This window comes from Erinaceus europaeus, chromosome 1 (assembly GCF_950295315.1).
Source record: "Erinaceus europaeus chromosome 1, mEriEur2.1, whole genome shotgun sequence".
Classification (NCBI taxonomy): Eukaryota; Metazoa; Chordata; class Mammalia; order Eulipotyphla; family Erinaceidae; genus Erinaceus; species Erinaceus europaeus.
Window position 1 is genome coordinate 25,921,475 of NC_080162.1, and position 25,641 is coordinate 25,947,115.

General features: G+C 45.2%; 1 long non-coding RNA gene across 1 annotated transcript; it reads right to left on the minus strand.

The window, feature by feature from the left end:
* Positions 1-2,837: 2,837 nt before the first annotated feature.
* On the minus strand, positions 2,838-11,722 carry LOC132541751 (uncharacterized). Its single transcript, XR_009552850.1, has 3 exons — positions 11,616-11,722; positions 4,193-4,410; positions 2,838-3,751 (listed from the first exon to the last, which is right to left on the minus strand). It is a non-coding gene; the product is annotated as an uncharacterized LOC132541751 (long non-coding RNA).
* Between the last annotated feature and the right edge of the window lie 13,919 nt (positions 11,723-25,641).

The following is a 25,641-nucleotide window of genomic DNA, read 5'->3' on the forward strand; positions in this document are numbered from 1 at the left end:
ATGTACGTCATTGCAGAACCCTTCAGCTTCTGCATCTATATTTATTCACTAGATTGAAGCTACATTTCTCTCATATATTTCTTAATGTAAGCAAAGGGGCTCTGGGGTCTCATGTGAGGGCTGTGTGATCCTCCTTCAGTTTTCTAAAGAGGGAGGGACAATACAGACTTAGACGCAGACAGGACTGTGCAAACAGGTACCGAGAAGAGTTTGGCTCCCTAATAGCAAAATCCTAAGTTTTTAGAAATGCTATGAACTATCCTATCTTTTCACTGATGCCTGAAATCTCACCATTCTTATCATAAATCTTTGTTGACTCAAAACCCATTCATCAATCATTCAGGGCCAAAGTCAAGCAAAGGTAAGTCAGGTCTCTTCCTGAGACACAAACAGTCTGGAAGTCTGGGTCCTTCCCATCCTGCCACTGTGTCCTAGCACCAGGAACATGGATGGTGGTACCTGACAGGACATCAATTCTAAGGCATGTTCAAAGATGATACAAAGTGAGTGCTTCCAGACATGTGTCCACTCCACACTGGCCACTCTTTAAAAAATTTTTTTATATTTATTTATTTTCCTATTTGTTGCCCTTGTTGTTTTTAATTGTTGCTGTAGTTATTGTTATTGTTGTTATTGATGTCATTGTTATTAGATAGGACAGAGAGAAATGGAGAAAGGAGGGGAAGACAGAGAAGGGGAGAGAAAGATAGACACCTGCAGACCTGCTTCACCACCTGTGGGGAAGCAGGTGGGGAACCGGGGGTTCGAACCGGGATCGTTACGCTGGTCCTTGCGCTTTGCTCCTGTATGCTTAACCCCCGACTTCCTTTTTTTTTTTTTTTACGCTGGCCACTCTTAATAGCCTCATGGGAACTTTGACTTTGGCAAAGAACAGTAGCTGCCAAGTCACTTGGTCTTTTGTGAGAAGTTTGACTGCAGGCAAGTTAGTCAACATCTCTGAATCTCAGTGTCCTCCTGTCTCCTTTACCTCATGATAAATAAGCCCTTGAAAATAGTGTCTCAGCATGTGTGCAGGTTCCTGGCAGTGCTCCTGACATCCTGTAGCGACCCAATACTAGTGACTCCTGATGATGGTGATAATGATGGTGGTGAAAGAGGGGTTCCCTGGTGACGAGGGAGCTTGTGTGGTGAGTGTCCACGTCAGCAGAAGCTGCTAGGTCTGAAAGAAGGGCCTGCCTGCCTACGGCCTGGACAATGCCTGCTTTGCATGTGGCAGCTTGTTATGCAGTAGATATATGTCCTGTCACAGAGTCTTTAATACTCTAGCTCTTAATTGCATTACCAGAGACAGACAGCTGTTTATACTCATCACTTTCTTCTTGCTGTCTTTGGCAGGACCCACTGGGCCTATCCAGGTGTTTCCTTGCCTGCTCTTCTGAAAATCTATACAGGCACCTCCAGGCAGTTCTGTGTGGTCAGCAGTGAGTGAAGCCAGCAGGCAGAGGTCTGTGCTCAGCACCATGGGGGTTCAAGGCAGCCAGAATGTCCTCACCTCCTCCTGTCTGCCTGCAACTGTCCTACTTCCTAAAGCACCATGGCAGCCCCCTCAACACATGGCATTCTCACAGTAGTCCTGCAAGACAGGGTGTTTGAAGCAATCCCAAGAAACAGGAGGGAACTGATGTTAGCAGAGAGAGAGAGAGAGACATTGAGAGGGGAGGAGAGATAGAGAAGTTACATGTATACCTATTATTATTATTATTTTAATATTTATTGACTTATTTATTCCCTTTTGTTGCTCATTTTTTTATTGTTGTAGTTATTATTGTTGTTCTTGATGTCATCGTTGTTGGATAGGACAGAGGGAAATGGAGAGAGGAGGGGAAGACAGAGAGGGGGAGAGAAAGATAGACACCTGCAGACCTGCTTCACCACCTATGAAGCGACTCCCCTGTAGGTGGGGAGCCAGTGGCTTGAACTGGGATCCTTAGGCTGGTCCTTGCACTTTGCACCATGTGCAACCCACTACCCTACCGCCTGACTCCCACACCTATTATTATATCCAAATGTCCCTCCCTTTTTCCTCCTCTCTCACCTGGTCCTGATGCAGTTCAGAGCCCTCCAGTCATCTTCCCCCTATCATTTCTCCCCCTCTGGGAGTATGGGTTAAAATTGATTTTGGGGAGCAGAGGGTGGGAGGTCTAGTTTTTGTAATTGCTTCTCTGCTGGACATGGGCATTGACAGGTCAATCCATACCCCCAGCCTGTTTCTATCTTTCCCTAGTGGGGTAGGGCTCTGGAGACATGGGGTTCCAGGATACATTGGTGAGTTCATCTGCCCAGAGAAGTCAGAAGAGAATGATAATAATATCTGCTATTGGTGTTCTTATAAAAGAACCCCACTGAACTCACTTTCCCTCTTTCCAAGTGAGGACACAGTGAGAAGTCAGCAGTCTATAGCTTGGAGGGGGCTCACACAAGAACCCCACAGAGTTGTTTCCTTGTTTGAGGCACTTGGCCTCCAGAACTGTTCCAGACCATCCAGTCTGCAGAGCTTTGCCACCGCAGCTGGCGTGGAGTTAAGACAGTGGTGCTTGCTAGAGAGACTCCAGACAGAAGGTGGGAAAGACACCTTTCATCTCACTTCCTTTCTCTCCTCACCTCACACATGGCTGTGGTCAGATGAACCGTTCAGAGCTGAGGCAGGCATCTTTTGACTGTATGGTAACAGAAGCAGAGCAAAAAGCCAGTCTATATGAGATGACTGAGTGGAAATGAAGGGGCTCTGTGGGCATTTCTGGGCCTCCCCATCACCTCCAGACCACTACTCTGGGTTTTCATGCAGGCAGGGCACGCCACTCCTGTGATATGGCTGTTTGTTGAGTTTGTCTTCCAACCTGACTCAGATTCTACTATTTCCTTGCCTAGATATCCTTCCCTCTGATTTTGATTTGTAAATCCCTTTTGTTTAGATCATGTGTTTTCTCTTTTAAAAATGGTTCCTTTCATGATTTATACTAGTGAAAAAGAAGAGGACTGCAGCATCACTCTGACATGTGTGATGCCGGGGATTGAACCTGAGGTGTCCTGGCTCTAAGTCCAGTGTTTTAGTCACTATCTCATCTCCCGGCCAATCTCTTTTTGATTTATTTTTCCTTCTTAATGACTCAACTCCAGAGTCCTGTTCTGAGAAGTTTTATTTTCTTTTTCTTTCCTTTTTTTTTTTCTTTTGCTACCAGGGCTATTGCTGGGGGGTTGGTGCCTGCAAGATGAAACTATGGCTCCTGGCAGTCATTTCTACTTTTTTTTTTTTTTTAATTTGACAGGACATAGGGAAATAAAGAGGGGGAGAGGGGATAGAGAGGGAGAGAAAGAGAGAGACACCTATAGACCCCTCTTACCACTGGTGAAGTGGACTCCCTGCAGGTAGGGAGAGAGAGCTCAAACCTGGGTCTTTATGCATGGTGACATATGCGCTTCACTGGGTATGCCACTTCCTGGCCCCCTCCTTTTCTGAGAAGTTTTCCTTAACTGCCTTCCCTACCTATAATACAGCCAGGCACCCACTTATCTGGGTTCCCATGCACTGTTCTCACACTCTTTTTGTGGACTTCACTGCATGGACTGGTGATTACTCATTTTCTTGTCTGTAGATGCACCTGGAGGTGCCTGCTCAAGGAGGTGTTTAGGCTTGAGTGATAAGGACATGCCACCCATCTTTACATCATGGAGACATCCTACAACTTTAGGAACCTTGAGTGAGGTTTATTTCTATCTGCAGAGAAGGAATCTAGAGGGAGAGAGAGAGAGAGAGAGAGAGAGAAAGAGAAGGCCCTGTAATGAGTTCTCTCCAGGCTGGTGAGAAGCCTTTGGTGACAGTGTTTGGGGCAGCTCCCACCAGGCTCGGCCAGCAACACAGTCCCTGTGGGCCGTCTTCCTGCTCTGGTCAATACTGTCTGCAAACAGGCTATCCACAGGGCAGTGGGTGGCACTGCCAGATGCCCAGCCTAGGGCAGCAAACAGACCTTGCTTATCCTGGTGCAGTCACCCAGGAGGGGTCCAGGGACATTTTCTCTAGGCAGCTGGGGTTGGGGCCCATCAAAAAATAAGACCCAAGCTGGACTGTTGGGGGATGAAGTCATGTGGAAAAACACTCAAGTCAGAACAAAATGGTCTTTCTGCAAATGACTTCATCACTGTTGCCAGAGGCTCAGATCACTCCACCTCTCACCTCTTCCAGCCCGCCCACGGGAGGGGAGCAGGGAAGACCAGTTCCTCGGGTCCTGTTCCATCACTTAGGCAAGAGTAAGCAGTGCAGAGACCCGCCCGCCAGGTGCTGGGAGCTGCTGCCTTCATCTTTCTGCACAGCAGGGCTTCTGCTGGCCCCTAGCATGAAGACTTAAGGGCAGGTCTGAAACTCCTCCACTTCTGCGTCCTCAGTGCTCAGCTCTAGAAGAACAGAAGAGAAATAAAATCAATTTCGTAAACGCAAACTAAAAGTTGTTGTTGTTGTTGTTGTTGTTGTCTCCAGGATTATCACTGGGGCTTGGTGCTAGTACTACAAATCCACCGTTCTTGGTGGCAATTTTTTCCATTTTATTGTTCTCTCGATAGAAATTGGGAGAGGGAGCCAGTTGGTGGCACACCTGTTTGAGTGCACGTTCTTACAGTGCATACCCAGGTTAGAGTTCCTGGTCCCCACCTGCAGGGGGAAAGCTTTACAAGTGGTTAAGCAGTGCTGCAGGTGTCTCTTTTACTCTCTATCTCCCCAGATTTCTGGCTGAATATATTCAATAAATAAATAAAGGTAACCAAAAACAAAAAAAGAAAAAAGAAAGAAAGGAAGGAAGGAATGAAGAAAAGAAAAGAAATGAGTCTTTAAAAAAAGAGAAAGTGAGAAAGGAAGGGAACACAGACCTCTGCAGACCTACTTTGCCACTTATGGAATGTCCTTTCTGCAGCTGGGAAGCTGGGAGCTCGCACCCAGATCCTTAAGCAAGTCTTTGAGCTCAGTACTATGTGTGCTCAACCAGGTGTTCCACCACCTGGATCCTAAACTAAGAATTGTTTTTTTTTTTTCTTGACCCCCCCCAAAGTGAAAATTCTTTCAAAATTTTGTTTAAAAAAGAGTTTTTCCACTAAGAATATTTGTCCTTGTTCCATGCCTGCACAACTCTACTATCTCGGACACTCATTGTTTCCCCTCTAGATAGAGGGTGAGATCGAGATAAAGAAAGAGAGACACAGAGAGGAGGGACACTGTAGCACTGCTCCACCACTCTTAAAGCTTCCTCCCTGAAAGTGCTCCCATGTGGTGAACAGGGGATTGAACCCAGGTACTCTGTCAGCCGTTTGGCCCCAGAACACTTTAAACTCCTCTGAGCATTTCTTCTGTTCTTTCTTCCAGGCTCTGTGCTATCCCTGGGGCTCCACTTGGAGAAAACAGAAAGGTAGAAGGGAGTGGGATGTAGACTTGTAGACTGAGGCAAAAAGAAAGAGGATAAGGAGTGACTTCCTCACCAAGAGGATGCTCTGTCAGAGAATACTAGACCCTGAGAGAGGTATAAACAAAGGTGAGTTCTAACAGAAGCCTCCTATTCAACAGTCTTTTTCTTTTCTTCTTCTCTTCTTTTATTTGATAGGACAGAGAGGAATTGAGAAGGAAGGGGAAGATAGAAAGGGTGAATAAAAGAAAAGCACCACAGCACTACTTCTCTGCTCATGAAATTGCACCCCTGCAATTTCAGGGGTTTGGGGGCCAGGGGTTTGCACATGTGTACTCAACTGGGTGCACTGCTGCCCAACACTCTTGACAGAGATTTGTAAAGCACTACTTCCATTTCTGGTAGCACAGAGAGCACCCAGGGAGTTGGGAGAATCATTATGGCACTCAGGCATTGAGATTGCTGCATGAGATCTGGACAATGTCTCACCCTACCGTGTCAGAGATGGGGCTATAGGCAAGTTGGCATGGGACACAGAAGAGTTAATGTTGAGTGGGTTGGTCAGGGGTGTGGGCCTTGGAGAAGACAGTCACCTGGCTATCAGAGAGTGATTGGAAAGGTTTTTGAGTCAGCAAAGTTATCAGAAAAGGGCAGAAAACTCCCTGGGTTAAAGGCAAAGGGTGAATGAAGTAAGTGGTGATAGACAGTGCTATCAGGCAGGTCACAGACCAGGCAGCAGGGAGTGAATCTCACCCTATAGGGGATCAGAGTGAGTGCTGGGCTGAAGAAGTAGTGTCCAGTTTGGGTGTTCTGAAAATATTCTCTGAATTGGATTCAGAATGACTATGACAGGGAGGCTTTAAGGATCCTGGGGTGGAACAGGACAAGAAGGAGAAGGACTGGAGGAGAATGGAATAAAAAAAAAAGGAGGAAAGGTAGTAATGTCTATCACTAGCAGGATTTGAAAAATACCAAGATAAGGGGGAAGGTGTGGTCTATTGCTGGTCTAATCTATGAGTTTTATTAAGTTTGATTTTATGCTAGGACTGAGAAAATCAATTTAACCCTCCCCTGAAGAAGAAGAAAGAATGAGGCCAGGTGGTGGTGCCCCTGGTTGAGCACACATGTTACAATGTGCAAGTACCCAGATTAGAGTCCCTGGTCCCCACTTGCAGAGGGAAAGCTTTATGAGTGGTGAAGCTGTGCTGCAGGTATTTCTCTCTCTCTCTTCCTCTCTATCTCTCCCCATATTCTTACTTTCTGGCTGTCTCTATCCAATAAATAAATATTTTAAAATGTTAAAAAGTTAAAGGAGAGGGAGGAGGAAGAGAAGAAAAATGAGGAGGAGGAAAAGGAGGAGGAAGAGGAGGAGGAGGAGGAGGAGGAGGAGAAGGAGAAGGAGAAGGAGAAGGAGAAGGAGAAGGAGAAGGAGGAAAAGAAGAAGGAGGAGAAGGAGGAGGAGGGGGAAGGGAGAGGGGGAGGGGGAGGGGAGGGGGAGGAGAAGAAGAAGAAGGAGGAGGAGGAGGGGGAGGAGGTGGAGGAGAAGGAGAAGGAGAAGGAGAAGGAGGAGAAGGAGAAGGAGAAGGAGAAGGAGAAGGAGAAGGAGAAGAAGAAGAAGAAGAAGAAGAAGAAGGAGAAGAAGAAGAAGAAGAGGAAGAAGAAGAAGGGTCAGGCTGTAGCACAGCGGGTTAAGCTCATGTGGCGCAAAGTGAAAGGACCAGCATAAGGATCCTATTTTGAGCCCCCGGCTCCCCACCTGCAGGGGAGTCACTTCACAGATGGTGAAGCAGATCTGCAGGAGTCTATCTTTCTCTTCCCCTCTCTGTCTTCCCCTCCTCTATTTCTTTCTGCCCCACCTAACTAAGAAGACATCAATAACAACAATAACTACAACAGTAAAAAATCAAGGTCAACAAAAGGGAAAATAAATAAATAAATAAAATAAAAAAAGGAATAAGACTTTGAAAAAGAAGAAGAGGAGGAGGAGGAGGAAGAAGGACAGAATAGGTAGTCTTTGGCTGGTGTGACAGTTCTTCAGTCACCAGAGACCCAGATTCCTTCCACCTTACTGCTCTGATGTTGTCAATAGCCATCCTGGATACTGAGGTCCAGAAGACTGTTGCAACTCCCATTGTCATAACCTCCACCCCGTATTATGCAATGATAAAAACAAGGAAGGGAGCTCACCCAAAATTATAAAAGGCATGATTTGGAATTCTTCTGGCATTTGATCATACTTCAAGGCAAGATCACACATGGTGGGAAAGTGACTCAGCAGTTGAGAATATATCTTGCATATGTGAGACTCTGGGGCCAGTCAGTGCCATGTGTCCCATCTCATGGCAGAACGGTGCTTTGGTGTCTCTCTCTCTCTCTCTCTCATTCTTTTTCACTTACTTAAGGAATAAAGAAGGAGAAAGAGAAGGAGGAGGAGGAAGAGGAGGAGGAGAAGGAGATGAAGGAGAAGAAGAATGAGAAGGAAAAGGAGAGGCAGGGGAGATAGCATAATGGTTATGCAAACAGACTCTGAAGTCCCAAGTTCAGTCCCCCACACTATCAAAAGCTAGAGTTGAACAGTGTCTTGGTGTTTCTCTCTGTCTCTCTCTTTCTCTGAATCTCTCTCAAAAATAAAAATAAAATAAAAGGAGAAGGATCGAAGAGGAAGGTGGAGGAGGCGGGATTCGATTAAGCATGGCTACAAGGGAAGCTGGACAGTTAAGGCTGCCTTGTGCTCAACTTAAAATGCCTACCACTGTGGAAGCAGGAGAGTGTGGACTCCTGAAGAAACAGCTAGTGACACTGTGTAAGCCTGCCGGCTTCTTTGAGCTTGAAATTCCTTATTTGTAAAATATATTTTGCAAAAAGTCACACTTATACCTTAACCAAATAAATGTTAAATGGGTTCAAGTTTTTGCCAACAACTGACTGCATTTTCATGTGCGAAGTAGGTCCCCTTACTTGGTCTTACTTCTCCCCACCATGAAAGGAGGTATTGGAAAGTATTCTTCACTTGAAACTCTGTGGAGTTCATTGAGTGGGCACTAGGGGCCTATGAACCCCATCTACTCATGTAATCAGTTTGGAGCATACTTGGGAGAAAATCAAGAACTTTCTGCGGGTTTGGGGGGTGGGGCAGGGCTGACCCCAGAAAAGAATCACCAGGGCCCTTGATGCCCGTGTTCTATGATGTCTTTGTAGTGAACACTTGGAAAGGAGTCTGGCGAAAAGAAAAAGGTAATTGAAGGGCTCCAGCATGGTTGGAGAGTGAAATCCTTTCCTCACCTCCACAGTGCCCCCACAGTTGTGGGTGTGGCCACCACCCCTGGGCCTTCCTATCCAGCCCTGGCTCTGGCTAGGTTGGGTTTTGGCTGGCAGCGCTCCTGGCACGCTCAGCCTAATGTCTCCCATGCCGCCCCCAAAGTTCCCCTCCAGGAGCCAGCTGAATTTCAGAGGCACAAGTGAGCTGCTGTGTTTGGCCTGCCAGGTGAAAAGAACAGAGCCCGCGTTAACCAGACTCTCCTCACCAGACTCTCCTCACCGGGTATCACTTTCCCTTCGCGGGCAATGTCTCAGACCAGGAGCAGACCTGTCTCTCTCTGAGCCAGAGACTTGATATTGTCATGAATGGAGGTTTTCATCCCCCAGTGAGTTGTCTGCCCTCCAATGTGCCTGCCACCTCTGCCAGACTTGGCACATGAGCCCCCAGCTGTAGGAGGAGCCAGTAGGTGAGGAAGAGCTGGGCTCAGTGTCTGGTCTTAGAGCAGATTGGTGGAGGGAGGAAAAGCCTGGTGTTCTCAGGAAGGATCAAGGATGGGTGGCATGCTGACTGGGCATAGCAATCTCCAAAGAACAGAGTTCCTGTCTCAGAATAAAGGGGAATGTGGGGGGGGTGAGTTGGGGGGTGGTACATCTGGTTGAGCGCACATGTTACGAAGTAAAGGACCCAGGATCAAGTCCCCTGCCCATCCCCCCTTGCAGGGGGAAAGCTTTGTGAGTGGTGAAGCAGGGCTACAGGTGTCTCTCTGTCTCTTTCCTTATTTCCCCTTTCCTCTTGATTTCTGGTTGTCTCTATGCAACAAATAAATAAAAATAATAAAAATTAAAAAAGGGGGGAGTGGGAAAGGTGCAAACACTGTGCCACCCAACACTTCAGGCATGGAGGAGAGTGGAGAAGTGGAATTTGCAGAGGCAAGGTGACTGCCCTTGGGCTCTGCATGGGAGATGAGACTGGGAGAAAGGAATGGAACGGAACTGCAGGGTGGGGGGAGATAGGATAATGGCTATGCTAAAAGACTCTTGGGGCTGAACAGTGGTGCACCTGTTTAAGCATACATATCACCAAGTTCAAGTACTCAGGTTTGAGCCCCTGCTCCCTACATGAAAGCGGTCTGATTCATGAGCAGTGAAGCAGGTCTGAAAGTTTTTCTGTCTTTCCTCCTATCTCCTCATCCTCTCTTGATTTCTCTCTGTCCTATCTAATAAAAAAAAAAAACAGAAAAACAAAATAGCCATTGAGAGGGGTGGATTAGTAATGCTGGCACTGAACCAAAACAACTGGAGGCCAAAAAAAAAATTCTCATGCCAGAGACTCCAAAGTCCCGGGTTCAATAGCCTATACCACCATAAACCAGAGCTGAACAGTGCTCTGTTCTCTCTCTCTCTCTCTCTCTCTCTCTCATTAAAATAAAACACATAAAATACAAAGTATAGGAACCAGTGTATCAGAAGCCCTAACTTGGGGTTCTGGCATCTGGGAAGTGGGACCCTGCCTTCTGAAGCCCAGCCAGAGGAGAGGCCAGGCCTGAGTAGCAGAGTACACCCCTACTGTGGCCAGGGTGCTCTAAAAGCAGATCTAGCACTTCCACAGAACTGGCCAGCCACATTTTTTTTTTTTTTTTTTTGCTCCATGCACTTGGCACTTTCTCTCTGCCCTGAGCTCACTCAGCACAGCTGGGGACTTTGTTCTGGCAGCCTTTGACTGCAGGTGCTGGACCAAGGAGGGTGGCCAAAGGAACACAAAGGGGAAGAAAGGACCAGACCGGCTGGGATTTCAAAGAGCAGCACACACAGGCCTGTGTCCTGGCTGTGAAGCCTGCTCATCACCTCTCTGGCTGAGGCCTGGGGGTGAGGGTGCACTCACCACTGGGCTGAGGACAGCTCAGCAGCACCACCCTTCTCCGTGGGCCCATGCTGTCCCTGGCCCTCAGGTGGTTACAGCAAAGACACAGATGAAAGAATTCTTCTCATGCCCATGAAAGCTTGTTGTACAGAGAGATGGTTGGCTTTGGTCTCTCCTAAGAGATTCTGGAAGGGCAGGCTCTCTGCTGATGGGGTCTTATCAGTCTTTGGGCTCCATTCTCCACACACTCCTTGGGGGGAGGCAGAATCTCCCACTGAGGAAGCTGAGGTTCGGAGATGCTAAGTCAAGTGCCCAGGATCACACAGCGGGGCTCTATGGGAGTGGATTTGGATAGTCATTCCCTCTGACTTTGGTTCTAGTCTGTTTCCACTGGGACTCTATCACCTCTATTTTTCTTTTTTTTAATTTTATTTCTTTACTGGGGAATTAATGTTTTACATTCAACAGTAAATACAATAGTTTGTACATGCATAACATTCCCCAGTTTCCCATATAACAATACAACCCCCACTAGGTCCTCTGTCATCTGTCTTGGACCTGTATTCTCCCCACCCACCCACCCCAACCCGAGAGTCTTTTACTTTGGTGCTATACGCCAATTCCATTTCAGCTTCTACTTGTATGTTTTTTTTTTCTCTTAGCTCCTAGCAGGCTAGCATAGGGGTGTCCTCCCGGCCTACCTGACAGTCCCCCAGGAGGAATGAGCCACAGAGGCAGCCTATTCATCACTACTTCATCCTTATCTGCCCATCTTTATTCACTGTCATGTTTCCTATGTCCCCACCCCAGCCTCCCCAGAAACCCTGGGCTGGGGTTACCTTCCCTTCCAGATAAACCACTTCTATATAAATCCTTGTCTCATGGCTTGCTTCTGGGGATCCCAGCCCTAGCAGAACAAGTTGAGTCATTCCTTGGCTGGGTGCCAGGAGGGCCCCAGGCTGGAATATACTGTCTCTACGGCCCCTCCACTCCAGCATTCCTGGCTCTTCTCCCATATTTCTGGAGTATATGTGTGTGTGTGGGGGGGGGGGGCTGGACCTTCCTTTTGCCATCTTGGGTCATGTACTGACCTTGACCTACTGTTCCTTGAATGTAGCATTTTATTCCTTGGGAATATCAGGCAATGAGGAAAGAATTCAAAAGCCCTGAGATGACTTCAGAAGGATGAGCAGGGAGCTCCCTCAAGCCTCCTGTACAATGGGTGTGCCAGCGTTCTATTTAGAGAGAGCTCCGTCAGGACCCTGGGAAAAACAGCTGACTCACCAGTTCCTAATGACACTAACAAGCAGCAACTAAAGGCCCTTCTGGGACTCGGGGGGGGGGGGAATGGATGTTCTGCTATCTGGGGCTCTGAGACCAGAGCCCCAACTCTACCTCCCTGGAGTGTGTCATGCTCTGGCTTTTCACAGGAGAGCTGCTGAATGCATGGCTAGAGCAAGGTAATAAAATATTCATCTGCTGAGGCTGGAAGTGATTGTGTCCTCCAGGAGATGTGGATGCTAAATTAAAGACACACACGCAGACTCAGACAAAAGCACATGCCCAGCCATCAGACATTCCCAGGCACGTGTAGTAACAACACGGCCTCAAACATGTGGGGAAAAAAAGCAGACGCCTCAAGCACACACCTGTGTATGTATGCAGGCACCCTTCATAGACCTTGCATCTATGTCATGATGTGAACACATACATGTGCATTGTGGGTACCCCTGAACTCCAATTTTATATGTGCAACCTCACATATACCTACCGGTCCACCATTGCAATGGGGAACACACACGTTTTTGCCCTCTTAGCTGGTATATCTGGGGCAGAAGTGAGTGCCCATTTTCTGGCCCAAAGCTTGGAACAATAGTTGCCTGTCTGCCTGTCCTGAGGAAGCCTTGCTCACTGGGCAGCCAGCAAATGCTGTGCTGAAGGAAGAGTGACTCAGAGGTGAATTACACAACTCCATCCTGCTCATTTGCTCTGCTCAGGAGGGGGAGGAAGAAGAAAGCTTGCATGTGTGCGTGAAGAAAAGACTGCTTGCTGTACATCAGGAAACGTCCATATTACCAAGCCTCCTGTCTGGGCTAGTGGAAGCCAGGGCTCCTGGAGGAGAGCATGAGGTACCAAGGCCCTGGTGCTGTCTCCAGTGTGTGCATATGTGTGTGCTGTGACGGTGACTGGGGGTGACCTTCTTCACAGAGTGCTGTGGAGTGTCACCTCCCTATCAGTGTGCTCCTGCTCCCTGGGCCTGCTGTCTAGGCCCTGTTACACTCACAGAGAGAGCAGGCTGCCTGGGGATCCATACGGTTGACATGGAAGTTGGTCTCTGTCTGAAGGGATGACCCAGTCATCTGACGTTCTGGAACTCCTCCTTGACTGAGATGTTCATATTAGATCATAAGTGACAAATTTTGTGAAACTACCCAATTCACAGGTGTCTTAAGAGAATAACAACATCCTAGTTGCTCGAAGTCTCCCCTCCCTTCCCTTCCTCTCCTCTCTCCCCTCTCTTCCCCTCCCCTCTCCTCCTCACCCCTCCCTTTTCCTTCCCTTCCCTTGCCTTCTCTTTTCCTTTCATAAGACTTCTTTTTCCCCCTTTCATGCTTGCTTTCTCTTCTTTTTTTTCTTTCTTTCTTCCTTCCTTTCTTTATTTCTTTTTTTCTTTTCTTGTCACTAAGGTTATTTTACTGAAGAGGGTGAAAGACAGACAGACAGACAGATAGCAACATTGTAGCAGGGCTCTATCACTTGTGAAGCTTCTTCAGTACAGGTGTCTTCATGTGGTGAACGGAAGTTGAACCTGAGTCCTAGCGGATGGCAAGGTGTGTGTTCTACCAGTGCATCAGCTCTTGGTCCCTGCTGTGTTTTTCTGTATATTCACTTTGCAAACAGCCATCAAGAATTCTGTTTTTCGAAGACCACACCAAATCTTCATCTGCACTAGTCCAGCCTTTAGGTTCATGATTAGTCAACAATTTGTTTGGCTTTATATATTAACTCTTATTTCAGCCACCAGGTTCCAGATGCTACTGTGATGCCAACTGGACTTCCCTGGGCAGATGCCACCAAATGTGTCCTGGAGCCCCACTTCCCCAGAGCCCCACCCCACTATAGAAGGAGAGAGACAGGCTGGGAATATGAATTGACCTGTCAATGCCCATGTTCAGCAGGGAAGCAATTACAGAAGCCAGACCTTCCACCTTCTGCACCCCATAATGCCCTGGGTCCATACTCCCATGGGTTTAAAGTATAGGAAAGCTATCAAGGGAGGGCATGGGATATGGAGTTCTGGTGGTGGGAATTGTGTGCAGTTGTACCCCTCTTATCCTATGGTTCTTGTCAGTGTTTTCTTTTTATAAATAAAAATTATATATAAAAAAGAATTATGTTTTTAATTATTTTTTAACTTAGACAGTTGCCAAAGCACCACTACAGCAAATGTAGTGCCAGGATCAAAACTGGGACTTCAGGCTGGCAAGGCCTGCCCTCTACCCACTGAGCCATTTCCCAGGTCATTCTGATTGACCCTGAAGGTTAAGAAATTGGTAAAATATGCATTTCAGCCACCAAATTGCAGACACTACCATGATGCCATCCTGACTTTTCTGGACAGACAATTTCACCAATGCATCCTGGGACCTTACCTCTTCAGAGCCCTACCCCACTATGGAAAGATAGAAACAGGTTGGGTATATGGATCAATCTGTCAGTGCCCGTGCTCAGTGGAGAAGCAATTACAGAAGCCAGACCTCCCACTTTCTGCACTCCATAAAGACTTTTGGTCCATACTCCCAAAGGGATAAAGACTAGGGAAACTTTCGATGGAGGGTAGGGGATATGGAACTCTGGTGGTGGGAACTGTGTGGAATTGTACCCCTCTTATTCCACAATCTTGTCAATCATTATTAAGTCACTAATAAAATTCTTTTAAAAAGGAATTGATAAGACAAAGAAAGGGTGTGCATATAAATGAGGTAGAGGCAGATGGGGCAAGGGGCAGAGAGAAGAGAGGTAGTTAAATTCTGAGCAACCAAATAAAAGAGAATGGAGGGCAGGGAAGATAACATACGGGTTATTCAAGAAGACTTACATGCCTGAGGCTCCAAGGTCCAGATTCAATCCCTAGCACCATCAATAAGCCACAGCTGGGCTGTGCTCTGGTAAAACAAAACAAAACAAAACAAAACAAAACAAAATCACATAGGTAATGGCTGGCCAGCAATCAGCTAACTGCAACCCAAAGGTCAAATCCAGCTCACTTCCTGTTTGTGCAAATCAACCTTTTTTTTTTTTTTTCCTGGACATGGAGCCATGTCCATTCGTCTATGTGTCATCTCTGCCTGCTTTTATGTCACAGTGACAGAGCAGAGTCATCGCATGCTTCTCAAAGCCTAAAATACTATCTGGCTATTTCTAAAAAGGTAAAAAAAAAAAAAAAAAAAAAAAAAAAGGATGTCAATCCCACTCTAGAGCAACCAATTAATCCCAAAACACACCGCAGAATTCTCAAACCAACCAGAGATTATCTAGAACCCACTGCCCCAGTGTGGACTCCAGCATGATTTTTCTAGAACTCCATGTATGAGTGACATTTGTGTAGGGATTTAGACATTTACAGCGAGCTTTCGCATCAATTATCCCATATAATCCTTCAACAAGCCTGTGTGAGGTTAATGGTAATTTTATCCCAATTTTGCAGATAGAAAAACAAAGACAAAAGGAAATGAAGGGACTTGCTAAAGACCACATGGCTGGGAGTTAGCCTCTTCTCAGGCAGGCTGATTCTGACATTCCATGCTTTTTCCACCACATTAACCTACAGATGTTTCTCCGTCACACATTCCACTTTTGAGCTGCCCTCCCTGACAGTTCATTTTCCCTTCTCCTAACATCCCTGCTTCCACGGATGAAGCCTTTTGTCCATTGTGCTGCCTTAGTGGGAGTGAAGGTTCAGGGGAGAATCGAATTTCCTTTTGGCATCTGTTTGCCCGTGCCCGGTGCACCCTGGGATGCTAACCAACAGTGACAGATCAGCTTCGGCTGGCTGGTGTATGCAAAGAACCACTGGACCAGGTAATTCCAGCCCACCTCCTCAGAACTCCAGCCAGGAGGGGTCCCGTGGTGGCAGTTACAGCCCTGCTAGAGCTGTCCCAAGGACCCAGTGGTACTAAGTGCTGGACTGAGCTGTGATTCTCCCAAGCCCCCACCCCCACTCATGAAATGACTTCTTCCTAACAGAAGGACTGCAGTGCATCTGCTCATTTATTTTCATGGGAGATGCTCTTAATGGAATTACATTGTCCTTGTTAGACATCAAGAACCAAGATGTGACAGTCACATCAAGCACGTTCTGAAGGCCTGCACTTGCACCCCCCAGCCCCCCCCTACACATTTTCTGCAGCTCCGCAGTGCTGCCGACTGGGGTTCCGCATGCTGTGGGTAACACATTTAGCTCGATAAAATATAATATATGACGGGATCATATTTAACAAGGAAAACAGGGCCCGAATGGACAGAGGAGCAGTGTGGCTGGGTTGCCATGGAAACGCCTGGTTCGGAATTTCCTGACTCCTAGGAGATTACATTTTCAACCTTAATGCTGTATTAACATAAGCTTTGACACTTAATGTCTCTGTTTTTCACCTCCCCACTCTCTGCAGCTTACAGGCATAAGACAGCAAGGGAAAGGAGACAGGCAGGAGAAGACAGGCTTCATTTGGTGAAAGCCTGAACAGGATCCAGTCCATACCCAGCTACAGAGAGGCTTTGCAGTTTTCAAAGTGCATCGGATCCATTATCTCTCAGTGACCTGTGGTCAGCCAGTGATAGCAGGCTGATGTGAGGCTGATGTGAGGTTGACCAGCTCAGTGCAGGCTGCCTCTCCAATGCCTCTTCTGTCCATTCCTTCCTCATTGTCAGTGTCCTTTTCACCTCTTTTGGAGATGTAGCCATAGCTTTCTTGCCATTTCCCAGCTCCAGGCCAGTGCTCTCCTGTCCCTTTTTGCTGCCTGAGTGATCTTTCTGCTCCACAAATTTGTTCATCTTACAGTTGGCTTCACAGCCCCCAATCGCTCCACCAGAGACAGACTAAAGTCCCAGCTCCTGTGCCTTCAAGGACTTCTACCTCTCTGCAAGCTCCTTTCTAGTAAATTCCACCATGTCTCCTCACTCCAGTCCCATGGAGGCGATAATGTGCTTTCTGAACACACCCAGCACTTCCAGAGAGCTTGACTCTACTCCTGTTGTGAGTTCAGCTTGGGACCCTCCCCTCCTCCGTCTTGCTGGCCACCTCTCATACTTCCTCAGACTCACTTCACCATCAACATGCTCTTCTTACATTTACATTCCACTCAGCATGACTTTAAGACTTAGTAGGTGCTCATGTCTCGCTGATATTGAGTCCCTAGACAAAAACGCCATGACTCACATAGGTAAAAAATGCGGGGATGCTACTTTTCTGGAAGCCCAGTCTGGAAGTCTCACTTTGGTTATCACTCCTTCCAACCCCTCTGATTGTTCTGAAGTTTTAGGACCACTCACAACTTAGCCATCTCTCTGTTTCAAGAAACACACATGTTTTTCCTTTGCAAAACTCTCTCCTTCCTATGTCTTCCCCACAAGTCACCTGATTCCTGAACCCACAAGGTCACTGCAAATACAGAGACCACCAGAAACATTTTAGTGCACAGCACAGTCCATGACTCTTTCTTCCCATGAGAAACTTGTGCACAAAAAGTTCAAGCCTAGTCCCCACCATGATGAAGAAAGCTTTGCTGTTGTGCTCTTTAACTCTCTCTCTTCCTCTCTCTCTTCCTCTCTCTCTTCCTCTCTCTCTCTCTCTCTCTCTCTCTCTCTCTCTCTCTCTCTCTTTCTCTCTCTCCCTTGCTGCCTGTGTCTATGAAAAAAATATTGAAAGAATAGTTAATCACCGAAGTAAGCTTTTGCTCTGTGGCTTTACAGTAAGGATGGGATGCATTGGACCGACCTTCTCGTGGTGCATCCCGTGAGTACCCATTCGTTGGGGAAACTGACGATCCTTCCTAGCCTACTGAATCCACATGGATCCCAGTCACTTTCAAAGCCAGCAACAAGCAGCTCCTGACAGCTTTCAACCTGACCTGTTGACTGGCTACGGAAGAAGGGCAAACGCTAGAAGAAGAAGACAGTAAGGATCAGTGATCCATAGTGAAGATGGAAATCTTTAGTCCCACAGACATTCCAGCTCTGTTGATGCCACACCCTTATCTCCCAATTTATCTACATTGTAGCCTCAGAAAGGAGCATAGCTTAGAATCAGGGCCTTTGTAGTAAGTGTAATTAATTTAAGGATTTTTGAGATGAACTCATCCTGGATTAGAATAGAGCCTAAACCCCAATGGCAGGGCTGGTTTTTGTTTTGTTTTGTTTTAATTTAAACAAGAGACAGAAAGGAGAAGAGACACTGAAACTTGGGAGAATCTTGTGATAGAACATGTGTAGACAGAGTCTGGAGTGACATATCCAATAATCCTAGTACCTTCAGTATTATTCACAACCCATCCTAGCAAGGAAAGCTCACTGGAAGAGAGGCTGGGGGCAGATTCTTTCTCAGAGCCTCCAGAAGGAGGCTGACATCTGCCTTTAGACATTGGTTCTCTAGCTAACACATTTCTTTTGTTTAAAGTCATCTGTTTGCTTCCTAGGAAGACCTTGCAAATGGGAGCAATAGTGTAAAGTCAGGGGGAACCCTGGCAGGGCCAACAGGGCCAGGAGAATGTGGTTCCTCACATCTCTCATTGTCATATATGGGCTTCCCCCTGCACCTATGAGTTTCTCTCAACGTCTGTGCTGGCGCCTTGTTGCCTCCAGCCTACTCCCATCTCCTCTCCTCTGTGTACATCTAGTTCACACCCGTGGGCAATTTCTGCTTGCTTCACACTGGAGCCTGAGCTCTCCTGTGTCCATCTGTTTGGAGATCTTCCCACTAGTATTACACATGCTGACCAGATGACCCTTCTCATCATGTTCAAGCTAGCTGTGAGAGCAGACCTTACAATCTCATTAAACAATAGAATAGCATCCTGAATGGGCAAAGATTCACCTTTGACCTCTTCACAGGCAGTAAGACCTTGGCCCTACCTATCCAAGTTCACCTCTGTAGCCAGAGAGGCAGGCTATATATTCTAGCAGGGGGCACGCAGATGACTGGAGCAAACCTCAGCTTGGTGGACACCTGCATGGTTGAACTGAATTTGTCATAGAATGAAACAATATGCAAGAAGTGGGGGTGAGGTTGGGGTGGGGATGAAGTGAAAGTATAAGCAACTGATGCTTTTGCAAAGTCCTAATTGCACCCCGTTGCCTCTCTTTTCCAAGATGGCCATCTGTGACAGGCTGCTCCTAAGTGCTCACTGTCCTGGGTCAGCATGACTGCTATTGGAGGCAGAAGGACTGCATGGAAGAGGCTGGGTAGGAAGAACAGGCTGTCCAAGCTGGGCTCTGCCTACACACCCCACTGTATGCAGAAGCTCCAGCACAATGACCCTGGTGGTTGGGGTGCTTTTCCTTAGATTCACTCCCTGATAGGGTTCTACGGGCCAGATGCACTAAAGACACTAGGCAGAGATCCTCAGACTTATCCAGCCCATGTTCAGGGCTGGCCAGCAGCATGGAGCTTGTCATACATATGAGAGGAAGCAGTTGTGAATGCGCAGGGTCACAGGATAAATCAGGATTCCAGCTCAGGCCAGAGGGAGCAAGAAATAAGACTGCAGAATGTGCTGGGTGGTGCCTAGGGTGTGTGTGTGGTGGGGAGGACAGCTATGGAGGATGTCTCAGGGATGATAGGGAGCTCACAAACACAAAAACTGTATCAACTGAGCTTTGTACTTTTTATGAGTTTGTTAGTTTCCTGATTTTGGTACTACAGTGTGGATATGTAGAAGTTCTTGTTAAGAAATGCGGACTAGTTTGGCAGATGGTCCTATGATTCCATCCTGACCCGTCTGAGCAGATGATCTTACTAATGTGTCCCAGAACACCACCTCTCCAGAGCCCTACCCCATTAGGGAAAGATAGAAATAGGTTGGTGTATGGATCAACCTGCCAATGCCCATGACCAGTCAGAGAAGAAATTACTGAAGTTAGACCTTCCAACTTTTGCACCCCAAAAATAATTTTGGGCCAGGGGCTGGGCAGTGGTACACTTGGTTAAGCAAACATATTACCAAGTGCCATAACAAGGACTTGAGCCCCTGCTCCCCACCTTCAGGGGGTCCGCATCAGTGGACCAGATCTGCAAGGTGTCTATCTTTCTCTTGATCTTCTCCTCCTCCCCTCTCAACTTTTCTCTGTTGTATTGAATAAAATAAGCAAAAAAAAAAAAAAAAGGAAATAGCCTCTGGGAGCAGTAGATTGTAATGCTGGCACAAAGCCCCAGCAATAACCCTAGAGGCAGAAAAAAAAATACAACTTTGGTCCATATTCTCAGAGGGGGATAAATGTTAGGGAAAGATGACCAGAAGGCTCTAAACTCCAATTCTTTCAAGACTCAAAGAGAGAAGAGGAAAAAAGGAAGGACACTCAGGAGTTTCAATAGGTATAGGTGTGACTTGGAAGTGAAGAGAAGGCAGGACCACAGGAGTAAAATGAGAAAATATATACAAATGTAGATAGTTAAACAAATAATAGAAAACCCTTATCTGTGGCCTTGGATGAACTACTGTGGTTTCCAGTACAGGAAATGGGGACAAAGAACTCGGGTGGTAAGAACAGTGTGGAATTATACCCATGTTATCTTAGAATTTTCTAAATCAATATTAAATCACTCATAAAAAAGGGAAAATATAAATGCAGATTAGAGGCCTAGGAGGTGGTATAGGAGGTAGAATGCTACTCCTACATAGACTTCTGAGCTCACCCCAGCACCACATATGTCAGAGTGATGTTCTGATTCTCTTCCATATAAATGAAGAGATAGATAGATAGGTGGATGGATAGATAGACAGATAGATAGATAGATAGACAGATAGGTAGATAAACTCACCCTACAGAGTCTGTAGTTCATCACACATGAAGACCAGGGTTCAGATTCCCAGCCCCCATGTGGGAGCACCTTCACAGGGGAGACTTCACAAGCAGAGGAGCAGTGCTGTGGTGTCTCTCCTTTTGCTATCTCCCTCTCTGTCCTTCACTCTTGAAGAGGAAGAGGAAAATGAGGATGATGAGGAGTTTTCCAGGAGAGGTGGAATTGTGCAGATGAAGAGCTCCAGCAAAACCCTGGTGGCAAGTATAAATAATAAGTAGATAAAAAAAATGCAAAGGATACACCACACTGAAATGTTTAAGATTCAGCAGTGGCAATGTCTCCAATTACTCCCATAGAACTTTAGTCAAAGAAAGTAGCAGTTGGGGCACATGGTGAAAGGTGTGTGAGGACATTTGATTACTTGTGCCACTCTGCACAACTTTTCATGAAACTTTTGTTTTCTTCTGACTAAAGTTTTGCCCAGCTCTAGTTATTGGTGGTGCTGGGCATTGAACCTGGAACTTCTCATGTGCATGTCCTGTGCATTATTACTGTGTTGCTATCTCCTAAATTCTTACTATACATGTGCAACTATAGCAAGATGAAAGTTATAAAATAAGAAAGTTGCAGAAAAGAGAGAGACAGCATTTTTTTTCCCTCCAGGTGCCAGCACTATGAATCCACTGCTCCTGGAGGCTGTTTTTCCCATTTTGTTGCTCCTTGTTGTTGCCCTTGTTGTTGTTATTAATATTGTTACTGTTGTTGTTGTTGGATAGGAGAGAGAAAAATCGAGAGAGGAGGGGAAGACAGAGAGGAGGAGAGAAAGATAGATACCTGCAGACCTGCTTCACCGCTTGCAAAGTGACCCCCCTAAAGGTCGGGAGCTGGGGGCTCGAACCGGAATCCTTACATTGGTCCTTGTGCTTCACACCATATGCTTTTAACCTTCTGTGCTACTGTCCAGCCCCTGAGAAACAGCACTCTCATTGAGGTGGAATTACCACAGAATGAATGATACACAGCTTAATGGTTATGCTTTCATAATTAAAAAAAATTAAAATATTTATTTGTTTATTTATTCCATTTTATTGCCCTTGCTGTTTTATTGTTGTAGTCATTGTTGATGTTGTTGTTGTTAGATAGGAGAGAGACTGGAGAGAGGAGGGGAAGACAGAGAGGGGGAGAGAAAGATAGACACTTGCACACCTGAATCACTGCTTGTGAAGCGAATCCCCTGCAGGTGGGGAGCTGGGGTCTCGAACCAGGATCCTTACACCTATTCTTGCACTTCACACCACCTGTGCTTAACCCGCTGCACTACCGCTCAAGTCCCACTTTGATAACTTTTAATACATGCTTACACCCATCAAGCCATCAATACCATCAAGAGACAGAACAAAGTCATCACACCCCAGTGTCTCCTCCTGCTCCTTTGTAACTACTTCTTTTTTAAAAAAATTTATTTATTCCCTTTTTTTCTTAAATTTCTTTATTGAGGAATTAATATTTTACATTCAACAGTAAATACAATAGTTTGTACATGCATAACATTTCCCAGTTTTCCATATAACGATACAACCCCCACTAGGTCTTCTATCATCCTTCTTGGATCTGTATTCTCCCCACCCACCCACCCCAGAGTCTTTTACTTTGGTGCAATATGCCAATTCCATTTTAGGTTCTACTTGTGTTTTCTCTTCTGATCTTATATTTCAACTTCTTCCAGAGAGTGAGATCACCCCATATTCATCCTTCTGTTTCTGACTTATTTCACTTAACTTGAATTTTTCAAGGTCCATCCAAGATTGGCTGCAAATGGCAAAGTCACCATTTTTTATAGCTGAGTAGTATTCCATTGTATATATATACCACCACTTGCTCAGCCACTCATCTGTTGTTGGACACCCAGGTTGCTTCCAGGTTTTGGCTTTTACAAATTGTGCTGCCAAGAACATATGTGTACACAGATCTTTTTGGATGGGTGTGTTGAGTTCCTTAGGATCTATTCCCAGGAGAGGAACTGCAGGATCATAGGGTAGGTCCATTTCTAGCCTTCTGAGAGTTCTCCAGACTGTTCTCCACAGAGGTTGGACCAATTGACATTCCCACCAGCAGTGTAGGAGGGTTCCTTTGACCCCACAACCTCTCCAGGATTTGCTGCTGTTACCTTTTCTGATGTATGACATTCTCACAGGAGGGGAGTGATATATCATCATTGTTTTTATTTGCATTTCTCTGACAATCAGAGACTTGGAGCACTTTTTCATGTGTTTATCAGCCTTTTGGATCTCTTCTGTGGTGAATATTTTGTCCATGCCCCCCCCCCCATTTTTGGATGGGGCTATTTGTTGTCATGTTGTTGAGATTTGCAAGTTCTTTATATATTCTGGTTATTAGCTTCTTGCCTGATGTGTGGCATGTAAAGATCGTCTCCCATTCTGTGAGGGGTCTCTTGGTTTGGGTAGTAGTATCTTTAGCTGTGCAGAAGCTTTTTAATTTGATGTAGTCCCATAGGTTTATGCTTGCCTTAGTCTTCTTTGTAATTTGATTCATTACACTGAAGATGTACTTAAAATTTATGCTGAAAAGAGTTCTGCCAATATTTTCCTCTAAGTATCTGATAGTTTGTGGTCTAAAATCCAAATCCTTGATCCACTTGGAATTTACTTTTGTATTTGGTGAAATATAGTGGTTCAGTTTCATTCTTCTTCATATTTCAACCCATTTTTTCCAACACCATTTGTTGAAGAATCTCTGCTTTCCCCATTTAATAGTCTGGGCCCCTTTGTCAAAGATTAGATGTCCATAGGTATGGGGGCTTACTTCTGGGCTCTCAATTCTATTCCACTGGTCAGTATGTCTATTCATGTTCCAGTACTAACCAATTTTGATGACAATGACCCTGTAATACAATTTGAGATCTGGTAGTGTGATGCCTCCAGTTCTGTTCTTTCTTCTCAAGATTGTTTTGGCAATTCTAGGTCTTTTCTGGTTCCAGATAAACATTTGTAGCATTTGTTCGATTCTCCTAAAAACTGTGCTTGGAATCTTGATGGGGACAGCATTAAATTTGTATATGTGTCTGGGTAGTATATTCATTGTGATGATGTTAATTCTTCCAACCCATGAACATGGAATATCTTTCCACTTCTTTGTGTCTTTTTCAATTTCCTTGAGTAATGACTCATAATTTTCAGTATACAAGTCTTTCACTTCTTTGGTTAGATTTATTCCTAGATATTTTATTGTTTTTGTTGCTATAGTAAAAGGAATTGATATCTGGATTTCAACTTCTTCTAACTTAGCATTTACATAGAAGATTGCCACTGACTTTTGAATGTTAATTTGGTAGCCTGACACCTTAGTGTATTGCCTGATGATATCCAAAAGCTTCTTGCTGGATTCCTTAGGTTTTTCTATGTATATTATCATGTCATCTGAAAAAAGGGAGAGTTTGACTTCTTCTCTTCCAATTTATATGCCTTTAATTCTTTGTTCCTGCCTGATTGCCATGGCAAGAACTTCCTAAACTATGTTGAATAGTAATGGTAATAGTGGGCAGCCCTGTTTAGTACCTGATCTGAGGGGAAATGCTTCCAGTTTTTCACCATTGAGTATGATGTTGGCTGTAGGTTTGCTATATATAGACTCCACTATCTGCAGGAATTTTCCATCTATTCCCATTTTTTGTAGTGTTTTGATCATAAAGGGGTGTTGTATTTTGTCAAAGGCTTTCTCTGCATCTACTGTTATGACCATGTGGGTTTTGGTCTTGCTTTTGTTGATGGGGTGGATCAAATTGATTGATTTATGTATATTAAACCAACCTTGTATGCCTGGGATAAAACCCATTTGGTCAGAATGAGCAATTTTTTTTAATATACTGCTGTATCCGGTTGGCTAGAATTTTATACAATATTTTAGAATCTATGTTCATCAGAAATATGGGCCTTTGGTTTTTTTTTGTTTTTTTTTGTTTTGTTTTTTTTTTTTGGTTGTGTCCCTGTCAGCTTTTGGTATCAAAGTGATGTTGGCTTCATAGAAGCTGGAAGGGAGTATTCCAGTGTCTTCTATCTTCTGGAAGAATTTTAAAAGTAGAGGTATTCGTTCTTCTTTGAAGGTTGTGTAGAATTCATTTGTAAAACCATCTGTTCCAGGACTTTCATTCTTGGGAATTTTTTGATAACTCTTTCAATTTCATTAGCTGTGATGGGCCTGTTCATGTTATCTACTTCCTCTTTACTTAGTTTTGGAAGTTGGTAGGTATCTAGGAAATCTTTCATTTCTTTCAGGTTCTCCAGCTTGGTGGCATATATTTGTTCATTGAAGCCTCCCATGATATGTTGAATTTCTTCAGTGTCTGTTGTGATAACCCCTCTTTTATTCACTATCCGATTTATTTGAGTCTTCTCCGTTTTTTGTTTTGTGAGTCTGGTTAAAAGTTTGTCGATTTTGTTCACTCTTTCAAATAACCAACATTTACTTTCTTTGATCTTTTGTATGGTTTTCTTATTTTCAGTGTTATTGATTTCTGCCCTAACTTTAGTGATTTCTGTCCTTCTGTTTGCTTTAGGGTTCCTCTGTTCTTTTTCTCCTAGGTCTTTAAGATGTGCAGTCAGGCTGTTTATTTGTGCGTTTTCTTGTTTCCTAATGTGTGCTTGTATGGCTATGAACTTCCCTCTCAGTACTGCCTTAGCTGTGTCCCAAATATTTTGATAGCTTTATTCTTCATTTTCATTGAACTCTTGAAACATGAACCATTTTGATTTCTTCCTTTATTTCCTCTTTGACCCAGTAGTTGTTAAGGAGTGTACTGTTAAGTTTCCACATTTTGGGACTATTACTAATCCTTTGTTGATTGTTAAGTGTTAGCTTAATTACACTGTGGTCTGAGAAGATGCTTGGGATGATTTCAATGCTCTTGAATTTGCTGATGCTGTCTTTGTGGTCTAACATATGGTCTATCCTTGAGAATGACCCATATGGACTTGAGTAAAATGTGTATTCCAGTTTCTTGGGATGCATGACTCTGAAAATGTCCAATAGTTCTAGCTTATCTATCTCCTCATTTAGCTCCCTTAAGTCTTTATTGATTTTCTGCC